Source organism: Panthera onca, chromosome D2, assembly GCF_046562875.1.
Source record: "Panthera onca isolate mPanOnc1 chromosome D2, mPanOnc1 haplotype 2, whole genome shotgun sequence".
Classification (NCBI taxonomy): domain Eukaryota; kingdom Metazoa; phylum Chordata; class Mammalia; order Carnivora; family Felidae; genus Panthera; species Panthera onca.
This window is the reverse complement of record NC_138349.1, coordinates 64,942,504-64,958,921: the sequence shown is the minus strand read 5'-3', so window position 1 is coordinate 64,958,921 and position 16,418 is coordinate 64,942,504. Positions and strand designations below refer to the sequence as shown.

The 16,418-nt window shown below is 37.6% G+C and overlaps 1 protein-coding gene across 4 annotated transcripts in view; it reads right to left on the bottom strand.

Moving 5' to 3' along the window:
• The window catches only part of RHOBTB1 (Rho related BTB domain containing 1), a 122,638-nt gene that overhangs the window by 101,626 nt on the left and 4,594 nt on the right, over positions 1 to 16,418 (bottom strand). For all 4 annotated transcript variants that reach the window (XM_060642681.3, XM_060642680.3, XM_060642678.3 and 1 more), the window contains one exon: positions 5,658 to 5,757. The gene's annotated coding sequence lies outside the window, so the exon portion shown is untranslated. The remainder of the gene's footprint in view (positions 1 to 5,657; positions 5,758 to 16,418) is intronic.

Sequence of the window (16,418 nt, the reverse complement as noted above, 5' to 3'; positions counted from 1 at the left end):
TTGAAAATAGACTGTAGGAGGCAAGGGGTGAAAGCAAGGAAATAATTAAAGTGAGAAGTTCACCTCTCTTGTCTGTATATGTTTAATGGATATGAGCCAGAAATTAATGAGAGACAATAGTATACAATTACATTCAAATATATTGAAGTTGTAATTACACAAAGCTATAACTGGTTGGAAGAGAGATTTAATAAAGCAATCAATTTATTAATCAATTAATAAAGCAAAAGTTGGTGAGTTTGAAAACATTTTAGACTAAGGTGATGAGCAACTAATGATAAAAAGTATATTAAGGATTAAGAAATTCAAACATCTATTGCTAAGGAATAGATTAAAAAGTAATCTCCCTCCTTGGCACAGTCTGGGTTGTGGAATTAAACCTTGAGATGGTCTCCTCACATGCCTTCCAGCCTCCTGCTTCTCAGGAGCTGGAAGTAAGGGAAACCTGAGTTGAGAAGACACCAAATTCCCAAGAAAATGAAGGAGGGTGTAGTTTGGATTATGTGTAAATGTTTTTGTTTTCAAATTTAAAACATTTGAATGATGGGAGCACAAAAAAAAAAAAAAAAAAAAAAAAAAAAAAGAGTTGGGTCTTCTCCAGGGAACAAAGAAAAGAGAAAAATAAAAATACCAATGAAAGGTGAACTTGGCCTTATTGTCAACCTTCCTGGCAGTGGGAATTATTAGGTTATGAAACACAGCTCTCCCCATCTCTCCTGGGCCAGTTAGCCTTAGAACAAATTGAACCTGAAAAAGTGTCAAAATTTACAGTAGGAGCGCCCACTCAGAGCTCCATTTCTCTCTCTGAAGTAGGTTACTACATTCACCTAGGGAAATTTCTATTGAATTATAATTAGGTGGCTAATTAAAAAGTGGATTATCAACTATATTAAAATATGCCGGAAAGATGTGCACATCATTCATTCTTTAATTTAGGAAATCCATCTTTTCCTTAAAAAAAAATTCTCACTGGGAAATTCCATGTATAATATGTACCTTTTCTTTTTTCTTCTTAAATCACTTTTATTGAAGTAAGTCTAAGATTTTTTGTTTATTGAGGCTATGGATTATTTTGAGCTTCCTCTGTTAATAAAAAGTATCTACACATCATAGTTACCATTCTTACAATAAAAACCGGTGGCTATGATAACAACCTCAAGGCAATGCAAGGTCTCCAGAAGAAATGGTAATAATTATTCACTACTGATAAATGTCAAATGCTGCATGTATCATTTAATTCTCTCAACAACCCTGTGACATAGTTTTCTACCTATTAAACAGATGAGGAAACTGAGCTCAGAGAAGACAAACCATTCAAGGTCACACAGCTTGAAGGTCATAAAGCTGAAATTCAAACTCAGGTCTCTTTGACCTTGAAGGTTTTGCATTAAGCAAGAGTTTTCCCTCTCTAAACTGTTTTAACATAAAGCTAAAACTATTTTGTTGCATTCAATTTGTTTTAAAATTGATAACATTTGTGTACCATATATAGTCAAGATCTTATGTTAACCAGAAGACCATATTTCCATTTGCCAGACAAATGATGTCCAGACATCAACTTATTTTGTAAAGTAAATGATCATCAAGGGGCGCCTGGGTGGCTCAGTCGGTTAAGCGTCCGACTTCAGCTCAGGTCATGATCTTACGGTCCGTGAGTTCGAGCCCCGCGTCGGGCTCTGTGCTGACTGCTCAGAGCCTGGAGCCTGTTTCGGATTCTGTGTCTCCCTCTCTCTCTGCCCCTCCCCTGTTCATGCTCTGTCTCTCTCTGTCTCAAAAATAAATAAACGTTAAAAAAAATAAAAAAAAATGATCATCAGGAGACTCATGAGCCATTACTATTAGCAAGAGTTAGAAAGTAATAGTCACCTGGTACGATAAGTTACTTTTTATTTGTCTTTTCCTGTTTTTTTCCTAATTTCTAAGAAGGTACAAATTAAATGATAGCCCATGGACTTTGGTACAATCCTATCTATGAGTTTGGTAGACTAGTCAGGCATTAAGTGGGTCAGTCCATTCCTGAAGGCACCTAAAAATTGGACAGTCCATCTGATGACTTAGCAGATAGGCATTATTGTACTGGAATGGGCTTACTGAATTGCTTGTAGTACCCAGTCCTGATACCACCAGGGTGATTTGGAGTTTCTTACCAAACAAATAATGACAACAATAACAATGTAATTATACTAATATTTTTTGAGGGCCTACTGTATTTCAGACATTATGCTCATTACATACATGACTTCACTGTTCTCCAGTGTTTCTCAGTCTTGGCACTATTGACCTTTGGACCAGTGGACTCTATTTTGGGGGGCTGTCCTGTGCATCTTGTATAGCATCGTCCCTGGCTTCTACTCCCCAAATGCCCATATCACACCCACTGCCTCCAGTTGGGACAGGCCAAATCATCTCCAGGCATTACCAAATGTCTCCTGGTGGGAAAAAAAATCACCCCTAGTTTAAACGAACCTCTGTTTTACTTCCTCAATAACTTTAGGAGGTTGGTACTATTAGACTAGTAATATTATTGATGAGGAAACTGTGGCTCTGTGAGTTTCAAGTAAAATGCATAAGGTCTCACAGTTAATAAATTATAGAGCTGGAATGCACATAGATTGCCTGCCTCTTTTGAAGGCTGTTACTATGTGGTTCGAACTCACAAGTGATCTTCACTTCTGTATCTTGTTGTGGGGTGTGGCCCTGGGAGGGAGGAAGGCATGCACATGACATAGTATGTGGAACTTTTATTGCACCATGGCCTTTTATTTGGCAGATTAATTCCATTTTAATTGGAGTTCTGGAAACTAATGAAAAAAAATTACAAGTGTTATATGGTCTATTCTCAGGGTTTTTGAATCTGTCTGATTTAATTCTAACCAATTAGCATGCTATTATGGAGGAGTATTATGTTGAGAATCAATATCACACTAAACACTAATATTTTATTCAGTATTAAAAATTTATACGAGTGGTAATACATGTGCTTTATTTCTACTTTGTCTAAATGAGAAGAAATGCTTCCTTAGGGCGATTCCAACTACAAAGAAAATGTTATCTTCTTAGGATACTGTTGGCATTATGCTTTACATAGATCATGACTTAAATGAATTAATAAAACTTAATTGAATGAAAATTGCTTCTTTTACTATAAAGTGTATGAATTTTAAAGTGTATCAAAAATTGTTCTCCATTTTATACGTATATCTCATGTTAGATGTCAATAAAAGTACATTATTGTCCAATATTGCCAAAAAGGTCAAAATAATTCATACTTATCCTGATTTTAGGATATCCATCCTCTTTCCCTCCCTCCCTTGCTTCCTTTTCTTTCTTTGTCCATTTGGATACTCTATCCTTTTTTGATTCTGCTATAAACTTAGGCTGGAATTGGTACCCAAATGTATCCAGACTCTGCATTTTGTGTCTTTTTTGCAAAGAGGAACTAATAAGCTAGATAAACTATAAATGGGGTGACATGTAATAACCATCTAGAGATAGTTCAATTAGGTATGATTTCAGAACTGGATTTCCAGATCACCTTTCCAGATTGTGCCCCCGGATGCCTTTCCCAGCATCTGGCCTTGTCAAGTACTTGGGTCTTAGATCCTGGGCCCACTGTGTGTATCCTGTGAGGCGCTTCCTGGCCTCTCTTCCATCTACTTTTTCTACTCTCCTAAATTCAGTAGCATTTTCAAGCTTCCAAACTTGGGCAGCACGGAAAAATTTCTACAGTTTGGATACAACAAAGGCATTTACAATTTTTATCACTTATGCACTTTAATTCACAACTTCTCAAATATTTGAAAACTAAGAGAAAACAAACCCTTAAAAAATATCCCTAACTTGTTGAATTATTATACTTGTTCTTTAGTATTAGATTTAGAAAAGCTTTGCTTCATGTTTTAGTGATCTCCCAACTGGGTTGGCAAGATCAATCAGTTAATATGCACATACCTTGAAAAAAACCACCCTTTGAGAAAAGGTCGCTTGTAATTCTAAAGGCGTATTAGAAGTTAAAAACTGCCATGCAAAATCAAAGCAAAAAAAAAAAAAAATCATTGAATAAATTAAGCTAACCAAAAAATTAGAAATTGGAAGTATGTTCAGCATAGTAATCACCATTACAAATAGGAAAATTTAAACTAAAAAAAAAACATTTAATGGGTTGACTTTTCTAAAATATTGATTGAATTTCATTAATAACCATTTTATGCATATGGCTATTCTGAAAGTTCCTTTAAAAATGAAAGACTAATGCCTTAATGAGAGGTATTATTACATGAACATATTTGAATCTGGCTTATGAAAAATAGGACTTGAGAATTTAAAATGTGTGCATAAAATGCAAATGGATTTAATTAACTGAAAACCCATAAGACAGAACTTCTTCAAATAAGCAATTACTTTGGGGACTAATAGAGTAAATAGGATCCTGATTCATTAGCACAAATATCCATATGAGAGAAGGATCAGCAAATTTTATTCTTTAAGTTATTTATGCACACATGGTAATATCTCATTAATTTATGGCTTCAATAAATTTAAAATCTTTTGATAATTTGTTCATGAGCTGGGCTGATGTTTACCTTTGCTTTGCAAACACTTTACTTATAGGTAGGTAATATATGGTGTTTTAAACATTTATTTTCAATCTTGCATACACTTTTTAGACACAGAATAAACTATTTTCAGTGAACCTCAGGCACTTTACAAGCTCCTACACACATCCAATCTATATGCTAATAACAGAATGTTCATATGATTTATTATTACAGGTCTCCTTAAGGATTTCTACTTTGTAATGTTTTGTTGAAGTTACTACATGTAGTTTAAAGAATAAAAGCCACATTTATTTAAAAGTTATCTATAATTCAGCCTCCCCACAAATTCACATATGCCTCCCTCCCTAATTTGTTACAATGAATAAAATTTATTAATGAATATTCACAACTATACATATAGAATTTTTCCTTTAAACATGCATTAGCACATATAAAGAAAAATAAAATATAGTGAAGAGTGAAAATAACAGATGATTTTGTAGGTGGACAAAGGAATCAACTGTCTCAAATCATTTTTAAATCCTTCAGGCACAATACCTAGAAGAACTTGATAATGTTGCCCTTTCTTTAAAACCTGATTTTGTTCATGTGGGATGAGTCAGTTCTAATCACTTGCAAGGTGATATGTCTTTGCAGTTAAAGACAGTTAGTGCCCAGGCCAAATGGGGGTGGATGCTCCAAGCTAGGGCTTCTGGGATGAAGAGAAATGCCCCTGCACAGCAACCTGGCAGTTCTAAACCTTCCTTGTATGTGGCCATGACTTTTCAGAGTCCACATGTCAGTTTTCACTAGAGAATTACAAGTGTATATAAAGTGGGTAGAAGAGTTATGTTAATTACCAAAACTCGTATGTAGTTCAAAATGACTCCAATTCTAAACCAGATAAAACATGTTAAACTAGAATTTATAAAAACCACAACTGAACTGAAAAAATGGAAATTTTCCTTTTTAATGAAATATTCTGAAGACAAATCTGGATATTATTCACAAGTCATGCCACCTTCATACCAGGAGCATTTCCATTTCTTTTGTAAATACTGTGAGGAAATTAGGAGGAGGGGAAAGGCAATTCTGTTACCCAAATTCATAGTTACTTACCGTACGAAGGGGGAACATAAGCTTCAATTCCATTTTCATAACTTAATCAAGAATACTGGATGAGAGGCCTCTTTCATGTGCTTCTTGAATATTATAAAATCTGGGGAGGACATACAAACATAGACTATTTCATCATCAAGAAGAAAACTGCTCAAAACAAGACTAGTTTCATATGTCAGTGATTAGTTTTCATCGGAACAAGAGTTATCCCAGCCAGCCATATGCCATGTACACATAGGCCAGCTGCCCACAGAAGTTTGAGCCACATAGGCTGAAATGACCACTCTGCCACTAGAGAAAGATGCCCCAGGGTTGAATTCCACTCAGTATTTGTCTGGGTGAACTTTATGTCCTTAACTTCACTGAGACTCTGTTCCCTCATGGCTCTGGTGGGAGTAATAAGACCAGCTAGTCAATGGCTTGTTCTGACGATCAAGTGAGATGATGTCTGGAAAGACATTTAGTTAATAGTGAACGTACTTATTTATGCCCTGGCTCTTCATCTTAAGGATTTGGGGTGACTTCCAAAAAGAAAAATCATGAAATATGAATAAAAATAACAAGGTTGAGAGTGAAAAAGAAAGGAAGTTCATTATGCTACCTATATATTGGTCAACAGTTGAAATAATTGAAGTTATCATTTGGATTTGAATTTCTTGGAAATTTAGGTAAAAGGAGAACATAATTTCTTCTATAACACCTATTGTTAGGAGAAAAAATGCATTACTTCCCTCAAAGAAATATTCCTGACGCAAAATTCATGGAAAAAAATTTCATGGAAAACAGGATACACGAACAGTGAAATAAAATCAACTATTTAACAAAAGTGGGAATGACTACCTACCATGAAAAATGAAGGGCAAAACAATACTTATGCTTGGAGGTAGTTGTTATTGCTATAAAATCGTATTACTCCTAGAGACAAACATGAAGCTTGAATTATGGAAATCCTAAATATAAACCCGGCTCTCCTCCCTTGTTGTGCCTTCCTAACACACACACACACACACACACACACACACACACACACACTCAGTAGTTGGGAGGAGTTTCCCAAGGAAGTCACTGACTGCTGATGACTCTAGGCCAGTCACTGCTCATTAGTAAATAGTGGGTAGAGCTGCAAGCCTGAAGTGTGAACCTAGACATGATACAACACTGGCAGCTGCACAGCCCATTTCCTGGGGCCAATCCAGAAGGGAAGAAAGAATGATACAACCAAATGATTACACACTTGAACCCTGAACAATGGAGGGGTTAGGGGGTGCTGACCCTGTGCAGTCACAAATCTGCATATAACTTTTGACTTCCCCAAAACTTAAATACAAATAGCCTACTGTTGACTGGAAGCCTCACAGATAACATATGTTACATGTATTATATACTGTATTCTCATAACATAAGCTAGAGAAAGAAAATCATAAGGCAGAGAAAATACATTTATAGTACTGTGCTGTATTTATCAAAAAAAATCTGCATATTAGTGGACTCCTGTATTTCAAACCCATGTTATTCAAGGGTCAGCTCTATAAATGAAACCTATCACAACATGAGTCCTTTTCCTTGAAGCTTTTTCTTGGCTTCCTTGAAATCTCACTTCTAATCTTGTAGGAAATGCCTCAAATTTTCCTTCTGGCTCTTCTCCCTTCCTTAAATGTGGGCCTTCACCAAGGTTCTCCACTTAGAAGCAATTTCATTTACACCCATGACTTAAATGTCTTAATTAATACCTTTTTTCACGCTTTCTAGCTAGATCCTCATCCCCATCATCTCCTGAATTTACTTTTCTTTCATACCTAATACCAGTGGCATTGTCCCTCTCCCTGGCTTGAACACCTGGCGTCCTCTTCATTCTACCCCATCACCACACCTCCCAAACACACACCTCCAACTGATTATAAGCACTTCGTGCACAAGAAGCTCGACTTCCCCTTTCCGTGTTCAAGGCCGTCATCATGGCAGAAATTCACCCACCATCCACCATCTATCTCCCATCCAGACAGGAGCCTCCCATCTCATGTACTCCCTGCTTCCAGTCCCCGTTGATTCGTAATTTTCCTGATGGTCCCAGTTTTCTTCCTAAACCTCATGCTTCCCCACTTGCCTGAAAACTTCTAACACTTCCAGTCACTGTAGGATCAAGTCTAGGACTCCTCAGCAGAGCTTTCCAGGATCCCAGATCTGTGCATTTACTGCTTTCCACACAGCCTCTCTAACCATACCAAACCATTTCTCCTCGCTCTTCTGGCTCCTCCACAAAGTAGTTTTCTGCCACTGCGATTTTGCTTACTAGCTTTCTGCTATCTGAAAGTCTCATCTTTTAACACCCGGTTCCAATATTATCTCTTTCAGGGATCTTCCTGAATTCTTGTGTAAGAATTTTTTGTACCTTTCTCTGCCTACCCAAGGATCCTTAATTGCAACCTAACTGCAAAAATCCCATTTATAGTACTCTGACTTTATTTTCGATAGTTCTAAATAGAGCAGGGCCAAGAACCCTCATAAAGCTTATAATCTGGCCAGGGGAATACCGCTTTATTCACATTTCTAACTTCCATGGGGTAGTAATATTCAATACTCCAATATATGAGTGCTCTATGAATTATACATTAGATTATTTCTAAACATCAAATAGTACTATGAGACGCTCTGAACATAGGGTTAAGAACACCATTCTAGAAGATATTTCCTGAATAAGTGATAGTAACAGAACTGTCCAAATTTGGGACACAGAAGGAATGAAAGGAGAGAGGATGAGGGAAAAAAAAGCACAGGCAGACCTGTTCTTTTTCTCTTTTTTATCTTAACACAAACTTCTTTGATCGTTTCATAAAGATCAAGTAAGGTTTATATCTGAGGGAAGATGTTGCATTTGTTTCAACGAATCAGATCACAAAATATTTAGTCATTATGCATTCGAGAAATAGATCTTATGGCAGATCTTCCATTAAGGCTGGAAAATTTCTTCCTGGTGCCTTTCTTAGCACTAGACACATGTAAGATATTTTAATATTTGTTGATTAAGTGGTTGCTCATCCAGTTACCTCTCTCCAGCTCCCCTCCAATCTCTCACTTCCTCTTTCTAGCCAGACTACTGCAAGTAATTACCAATAGTCATCTTTCTTTTCTTACCTCTCATTGGCAGCTCACACCTCTGCAATCTGACCTTTGTCTCCTCACAGCGTTCACTGGCTGAGGTATTAACTTCTACTCTGAGGTCTCCCTGCTGCTCCCCACCTCCCACCCCTGCCAGTGGGCATGCTCAGACTTTTGTGTTGTAGCAGGTGCAGGGAGAGAAGTTGAAGTTCACCTCAAAGAAGTTGCCGAGAATGTGCCATACAATGTGTCAGCCCACAGCCTCCTTCTACGACACAGGGGTGCCAGCAAGTGGGTGAGGCGAGTCAACACTGCTTTGTGAACATTTGGTTTATTTACCCTGGTCACACTAGCACCACTGGGTGGAGGAACAGGCAGTGTTGTGCTCATAAAATTCCTTGCTGTCAGGTTCCTATTTTCTCTCCAGTTCAGACCCCAGGACCTCGACTCTTCTATTGTCAAAATCCACCCCAGTTCTTCTCTATAATGGTCAACAGCATGTCAAAATGACTTTCCTGTCTATCATGCTGGCTCCCCAAGTATCATGTTAAGAGAGATGTAAAATATGAAATGTGAAATATTCTCAAACAGGCATGACCACAAATAGAACTAGTTATAACTCTATTTCCCATACATATCACTTAGTGATTTCTTTTTATTTTATTTAAAAAAATTTTTTTTAACGTTTATTTATTTTTGAGACAGAGAGAGACAGAGCATGAACGGGGGAGGGGCAGAGAGAGAGGGAGACACAGAATCGGAAGCAGGCTCCAGGCTCTGAGCCATCAGCCCAGAGCCCGATGCGGGGCTCCAACTCGCGGACCGCGAGATCGTGACCTGAGCTGAAGTCGGACGCTTAACCGACTGAGCCACCCAGGCGCCCCAGATTTCTTTTTATTTTAATTCAAAACAATTCTCTCCTGATCAGTGCTCTCCACTCTTGCTAAATAAAATAAACAGTTCTCAATCTTCCACATTCAAGCCAATTGACCACTCCCACCCTCCTGAAATGAAATCCTTGCTCCCTTCCCCTCCCCACCCCCCAGCCATGATCCAGCAGTTTCCAGGGTTTCCTTCTATTTCTCTCACTATCCCTTATTTCATCCTCTACAGGCTCATCCTTCACTACCTGGATGCATGGACTTGAATTTCTTAAGACTTTGGTCCTAGCATTCTCTTCTACCACTCACTTTATAATCTTTCTCTAGGCAGTCATATCCATCTATGGATCATATCCATCATATCCACAACTATGAATTAAAGATGTGTCACGAGTTTATATCCAAACTGTAGAGCTTTCTGACAAGCTCCACACCCATAATCCAATGTCTTTTTTGCTCTGTCCTGTAATGTTTCCTGAAGAACTCAAACTCCACATGTCCAACTGAACTTAGCATCTGTCTTTGCAAACTTGTTTCTCCTCTAGCGTTACCTGACACTTCTCATGGGCTCCACATAAATATTGCAGAAGATGGCCTGTCAGTTTACCTCCTCTATGTCTCTTGAATCCATTCACTTTTTAGAAATCATGAACATCTCATCCTTCCTCCCCTTGGCCATGCTATCAGTATCTCTATGCTGAAAATGTTTAACTGGTTTGCATCACTATTCCCCTTGCCAACCCATACTCTGCATTCTAGCCAGAAATATTTTTTTGAAATACCGAATAGATGATGTAACTAATTACAATCTCCCTTCCCCTCCCCCAACCTTCACATTGGTCCCTAGGATAAATACATATTATTCACTATGGCTAAAAAGCCTTTCATGGTGATGGCCCCTGATCACATCTCTAGACTCCAGCTGTTCACCCCTGCCCTCTGTACTCCAACCACTTGATTTTCCTCCAGTTTCTCACATTGCTTCTTCTTTCTGCTTTCCATACATCATGGCTTTCCACCCCTTCCATGTCATGCCTTCTGCCTGTACTCCTTGTCTAGTTGACTCCTATCGTTTAGATCTCATTTTCCAGAACCTTGTGTCTCTTCTTTGTGGCATATTTAGAAGAGTGTCAGTTTCATACCTATTTGTGTCATCCTTTTATTGTCTGTCTTCCCCACAAGCCTGTAGGCCCAATGAGGGCAGGGGATACCTGATGCAGTTCATTGTATGCTGAGAGTCCAGACATAGTGGGTACTCAGTAAAGTTGACTTTATCAAAGGCATGTGTATAAAATGAGTATGAAAATAAACACATATAAATTCAGCGAGAAAAGCCTACCCATTGCATAGCGTTTGAAAATTCTAAAGATAAGCACACAGTATTGAGATCAGTAAAAGAGCATTGGGAACTTTTAGAGGATTTAAGAAATTAAAGTAGGAGGGCTTCCTTTCTCATACAGATTTAGTAGTGGGTAGATGGAAGTGACGGGGATTTTTTTGTTTGTTTGTTTGTTTGTTTAATTGGGTACAAAAGGTGGTTTTATTAAAGCATGGGGAGAGGACCCATGGGCAGAAAGAGCTGCCCTGGGATTCTGAAGAGCAATTGATTGTATACTTGGGAGTTAGGGGAGGTAAAGACTAGAGGAAGTGTCCAAAAGGATATTCATATGTTAAAGAAGACTCACAGGATCCTGGAGGCCTAGCTATTGTCAAGCTAAGGTTGATAGGGATTTTTTGAATGAAAAACTTCACTTGGGCCCAAGCAACTGCTTTAGCATGTAAGAAGTATGCCATGGTATGAAAGTAGTACTTGCCAACCCTATTCTTGAGATTTTTGCCCCTGCATATGTTGAACAAGAGCCATTGCAAGGAGAGGAAGGGATGACTGAGACCAGGGACATGCTGGGGAGGCAAAAGAGAGAAGAGGTTTCAAGAATGTTTTAGTCTCTGGATTGTGGATATTCTGCTGGTTATGCCTTTTTATATCCTTCCTTCTAAAATCCATGTCATTTCATGCAATATAATTGTCTCTACTTCCATATGGCGACAGAATTCTAGCAACTATATCAGGATCTCAATAAATAGGCAAACTGAAAATGTTGCATAAGTTGTTTTCCCTCACTTACTTTCCAAATAGGAACTCCCCAATAATAAAACACAAATTTTGTAAATTAGCATAGTATCAGTTATGAATGTAATTTTGCAATTATGAGACTAAAAACATTCCACAATGAAATAAGAAATGCCATCTGATTTTGATTTAACTCAAAGGGGGAAAAACACATTCCATTTAAGAATGACAAATAAAGCTGTCAATGTGATCCATTTATAGCCCCTCAGAGAATGCCACAAATCCACATAATGTTCTGAGAAGCTAGTTATTGTATTTGCTCTCTCAGAGAAGGCGTAGAAGTCCCTGACAGACTGTTATCCAAGGAAACTAAGGTTAGGGGGAATAACTTACATTAGTCAACATCCTAGGTGCATATGCCTTAAAGGGGAGAAAGAGAGCTTCAGGCACCTTATTTAAATAGTGTGCAGCAGAGGAAAGGGTGGGGTGCTGCAGGAAGTGATGGGGTATAAGACAATGGAGAAAACAGTTTTCCTCATCTGTCCCCACCCCTCCCCTTCTTAGTTCTATGCTGTCTTACTGCCCTAAGGAGGCTTCCTTCTGTAAGGCCTGCTAACAAAAAGAACAGAAGGTTATTACATCTTAATCATAAATGTCCAAAGTGCCAGTTATTTGTGAACATTTCTTATAGGTTATTTCAAGTTCAGGTACGAAGACACTTGCCATTGGAAGTGGAAATATAATCACCATTCCTTATTATGATAATAAAACTTCCTTCTTTTAAGAACCAGTTTGCTGTTAAATACACATACAGGTATTCATATTTAAGTATATATAAAATATGGCCCTCTGCAAGACATAACTGATTATATTTTCTCCTTCACATTGGCTGCTAAAAAACTGAGAACAAAATTTGTTACTATCTTCTAGCAAGAGTGTTGAATTTCATGGCATAAATTTTGAGTATGAATCTCTCTACTGGCCCCATCTTACATTCTTAGCCTTATTTTTTTGCTTTGACTTATTTTTTCATACCTATTTGAAATATATTTTATATTGCTGTACAGTATGTATTTTTATTAGCCTTTCTCTGTAAGCCTTAAATCCTTTCCAGCATATAAATAAAACATTCAACATTTATAGATACCCTTTTTTTCCCTTTGGAGGGTTGCAAAATTTTCCCAAGGCAACATATAATTTATTACGATAGTATTACTATAGGTGCATGAATATTAACACATTGGGATTCGTAGTAATTAAATTTTTGTGATATTTAGTTTAATATTTCAGTTAGATTTTCTTTATATATATACATATATATATACATATATGTATATATATACATACATATGTATATATGTATATATGTATATATATATGTATATATATATACATATATATGAAGAAAATCTAACTGAAATATTAAATATATATATATATATATATATATATATATATATATATAAATATTTTTTAGAACTGGGATTCCTAACCTGTGGTCCATGGACTCAAATTATGTGCAAAATTTTGAGGATGTAAAATTTTATTAATGAGGCACTTCATGATTTTAATCCAATTCTGAAAGGTGATTTTGACCCAAAAGATATAAAAAAATTACTGCTCTGCAGTGGGATGACAGTAGAAGACCAAATATTGGTCTTCTGACATTCAACTAATTGACAGAATATTTACTGACTGCCTACTAAGTGCCTGGCACTGTAATAGATACTCAGTAGCATTTAGAGCAGTAGACAGCAGTAAACAGGTAGGCTTGACCTCTGACCACAGGGCACTTCTAGTCCAGTGGGGATGAGAATAGACAACAAAAAAATGAACATAAGCAATATCTGAGGGGAGAACATTTGAGATGGAGGGAGCAGCTAATGTGAAGACCTTAAGGGAAATGTTGTTCTAGGAAATAGAAATATGAATGGTAGATCTCCGAATTCACTTTCAGTACTTCAGTCTAGAAATATCAGACTAATGATCTTATGCATGGAAGTTAGAAGTCTTTTCCTTGTTTTCATTCTTTTAGGAGTTAAATTTCCTAACGTGAGGGAAAAGTATCCTCAGAAAAAGAACGCGATGTATTTTACTATACACTAAATTCATTCAATAAATATTTGAGTCTACCATCTTGAAGGCACAATGGGACATGCCCTCAAGGTGCTCAGCACAGACCAAATAAAATATAACTGCCATACATGTAACTATAATGTACCTTAAACCAATCCTTATTGTTCTGTACTGTAGGTTTATGAGCCAAGTAAATTCTAGGGCCCAGACGCTTTAATATATAGTTTGAAACCCAAAGCTCTCTAGAAAGGCACCAATCACCCTGTAAAAGTTGAAGATGGATGAGCTGGAGAAAGCAACACATAATGAAAATTGGGATTAGAAATTCTTTGAAATAAGAACACTGTACTCTGTGGTTTGGAAAATGCTCTAAATAGCCCTCGCTGTATAAATAAATAAATTAAGATGTGACTAAAGATCATAAATATCTCTCACATTTTTAGATGTTTTCCTGAAATAAATTCTTTATGCATATATTAACTAATATACTGATAAGATGAAGACGACACTGAGGTCACAGAATTCTATGTGACGCTTAACTGGGTACCGGAAACCACGTGAGAACTCTATGCCCATGCCCTTGGAGGTAAGGGAGATTATTAGTTCTATTTTACATCAGGAGAAACTGAGGTTTGGAGAAGCAAAGCAATGTGGTCACAAAGCTAGTCACAGGAGGCAGCAGGGATGGGAACCTCAACAGTCTGACCCCAGAGCCCTTATGGTCCCGTCTTCGGTGTTCTCAGTCAGCTCTGTGGAGGCAAGTTGCTTCGTGAATTATTTCTGATAAACTCATCTGCTTTGCAGTTTAAATGGCTTTGGGGAGCAACATTTTGAATGATTAGTCTGAGCTTATCATGTGCAAATTAATTTAAATATTAGCCAAAATGATATAGGTAAGATGGCAAATCTATTAAGAGTAACACATGCAATTAAAAAACGTTTCCTTGACTTGGGATCAGAGTATATGATTTAGATTGTCCTTAATATTCCCTCTTCTAGGAAAAATAATGAAGAGTTGAATGTATTTATTTTAAAATCCTCAGAAGTACAAACATTATTTTACTAACCAGTTTCTGCCTTCACAATTTTTGATAATGAAATTTTAACTTGGAAAAGGGACATTTTAAAGCTTTCTCCAAATCCAGATCAAACAATCATTTTTCTCTTGTTTTACTCCCCCTGAAACCGCTCTTGCAGGCTGCTGGGCGACCACGCCCCCTTCAATAATAACAAGGGCAGTAGCAGCAGGAGCAGTGGATCATAGCCCCGGGGAACCCTGATTATATTATGTTATATTATCACATATTTATGCTGTGTCACCCACTGTGCCAAGCACCGTACAACTTCATTTTACCCTCACTACAACCCTATTAGCAGCTCCTTTTATTATTCCCAATTCCCAGCTTAGGAGATGGGGGCCCAGGGAAACTGCACACACACACAGAAGGCTTCCCAGCTTGTTAATGGAGGAGCTTACACCAGGCCTACTGACCCTAGAGCTGAGGCTGCCTGCAATTTCTCTCTGTGATCTCCCTTTGTCTGATCCTCATCCCTAACTGACACATCAGTAAGGACACACTTTTTCCCAGGATAGGCAGTCTAAACCCTTTAGAATTTAAGGCTGTCCACAATCTGGGCTTTCAAAAACCAGCCCAAGCTAATTTTTCCATATTCCTTACTAAATACCCTCAAAGCCTAAAGGAACCTGCCTTCTGTGAAAGCTTTAAGAAGTCTCTTAAACCCACAATACAGCTAAACTCTTCTGCTCTTAATGGCCCAGTTCACATTCCACTTTTCCAAGCTACCTTCCAGACTCACCAACCTAAGTAGTCTGAAGAGCTGGCCTCTGCTGTCTACACTGCAGATGACTCTGATGTCCACAAGGGCTTTGGCAGCCTGGGGTGGGGGTGGGGGGTCCATGGAATAGTATGAGCATTCTGTCGGAAAGTGCTCTCAGGAGCACATTCAGAGCTTTTATCAGTTTCTCAAAACTTAACAACCACTCAGCATTACTAGCCCCCCCTTCCCTGCCCCCCACCACCCCAACCCAAGTCCTGGAAACTAATAACATTAAATGCTAATGTTCACTGAACAAGGTTCCCAGATTTAGCAAGTAAAAATATATGGGACATGCCTATACTAAAACATGATTTGTGCATTTGAAATTCAAATTTAACTGGGCATCCTGTGCTTGATCTGCAACCCTGTCCTTGAATGTTTTGTGGATATTAATCTTATCTCTCTACTATACTGAATATAGTCAACTAGAGGGCAGGGGCTTCATTATTGCTCCACAGAACTTAACACTTAACCTTTATTGCTAATTACTGATTTACTTTTGCAGTCCAATAGAAATATTTTGGAATGTTCCTGATTTGGGGCCAGTATCAAACGTAGTAACTATATCATGGTTTTACATACATGGCTTTGGCTACAAGGAAACAGATTCCCATCATACCCAGTATGCTGTTTGCTAGATTGAAAGACATTACACATCTTCCCCAATTATCTTTGTTTAAAAAAAACGTTTTATAAGGAATCTGGGAAAATCAAAACATACTAAAATTATTACTGGATCTCAAAGTGAGGTCTTCAGACTATTTGATTGAGAAAATCTCAAAAGGTGTTAAAAATGCA